The following is a 1,801-nucleotide window of genomic DNA, read 5'->3' as shown; positions in this document are numbered from 1 at the left end:
CAAGAGCCCTGCTAGTTATTTTACTTCCCTCATCCCATCTCTCTGTGCTGAAAATGTTAACTGCTCACCATCCGGTAGCCCCCAGTGCAAAAATGTGTGTCTCTTTCCTTTACTTTTATCCAATCCTGGAGACTTTCCCACTTTTCATTCTTCTGCCCCCTCCATCTACCACCAATGGATTTCACATAACTCTCCTTTCCATCTCTTTCTTTGATTCCAATGTATAAAATAAGCTGTAAAACTGCCATTCTCCGGAGCATTTTCTGAATCCGTTGAGATTTTGCTTCCCAGCAATTGCCATCATTATGATTTTTTCTTATGCTAGATGTACAGCCAGTTGACAATTTTAGCACTCCATAGAAGGAAAGCTTTCTGTTGGTAAGTGAGTGGAATGAGTGGCAAGTTGCTGGAGCCCAGTTCTTGAGGGTTGGCTAGAGGAGCATGGATGAGTCATATGAACTCTGATCGAGACCCAGTGTGAGCAGGAGGATTGGAGGGTGGGAGAAAATCAGAGCCAGAGTGAGGGTGACACAGCACTCCAGGAATGAGTGAGCCTCCGGAGGAGGATATTAGACATTTAATTGGGTATGGAATGATGGCTTGTGTAAATCTCAGCTAGGTCTTAAGGGGCAGGGTGACCCATTTCACATCTGGGTTCATTCATTTCTCAAAAGGAATATTTTAAAGCTGTTTCTAATTAAAACATTGTCTTTCCAGTGTTTATACCTTAACCTTCCCTTTTCTAGCTAAGTCTTTTTTTTTTAAAAAAAAAAATATATATATATATATATATTATTGATTTTTTTACAGAGAGGAAGGGAGAGAGATAGAGAATTAGAAACATCGATGAGAGAGAAACATTGATCAGCTGCCTCCTGCACACCTCCTACTGGGAATGTGTCTGCAACCCAGGTGCATGCCCTTGACGAGAATCGAATCTGGGACCTTTCAGTCCGCAGGCCAATGCTCTATCCACTGAGCCAAACCAATTAGGGCTCTAGTTAAGTCTTTTCTTTTCTTACATGTACTTTATATTCTGGTCAATTGGCCCACAGAAAGGACTCAACAAATATGAATTGAATTGATCCTCCTCACATCTCTGTGGCCTTGCTGGAGCTCTCGGTTCCTGCCATCCATGTATTCCTGGCTCTGTACTTTTTATTGTTGTTACTGTTTGTTTCCTCCCGATATACCCTCTCCCTCTTCTTCTTCTTTGGCTTCTAAAAGTCTTATCAACACCCCTGGATTAGTGTTTGGTTGAATACCAGGGTACTACAGGGTAGCCAAGTTGACACATAAAACTTGTCACACAGACATACAGCTATCTGTGTGACTACTACCATAATAAAGATATAGAACACTCCCATCATTCCAGAAAATTCCCTCATGCTTCTTCTGGTGATCAGTCTTCCTTGCCCTCCACTAACCCTTCCAACACTGTCATCTCCTGATCTGTTTTCTGTCTCTATGTGTGTGTCTTTTCCAGAATATTATTCTGGAATCTCAGAAGTTTCACACTCAGAAGTAAATGAAGTTTTTGAGTGTGAAACTTCTTAGATTCACCCATGTTGTTTGTTTATTATTGAGAACATTCCCTTGTATAGAAGCACCATGTTTCTAAACAAGTTTTGACATTGGAAGAGGTAATACCTCCTATAGTTGTCTAACTCAGGCTCATTATAAAATTTTGAACATCTATAGGCATGTAAATCAAGTTAAAAAGACTAAAAAGCTCTCCTAAGCATAACCCAATGAGAACCAGTTATGAAGCACATTCCCTTCTATGAATCTCAATTCCCTT

Source organism: Pipistrellus kuhlii, unplaced genomic scaffold (assembly GCF_014108245.1).
Source record: "Pipistrellus kuhlii isolate mPipKuh1 unplaced genomic scaffold, mPipKuh1.p scaffold_m20_p_10, whole genome shotgun sequence".
NCBI classification, from domain to species: Eukaryota; Metazoa; Chordata; class Mammalia; order Chiroptera; family Vespertilionidae; genus Pipistrellus; species Pipistrellus kuhlii.
This window is presented reverse-complemented; position numbering follows the sequence as displayed.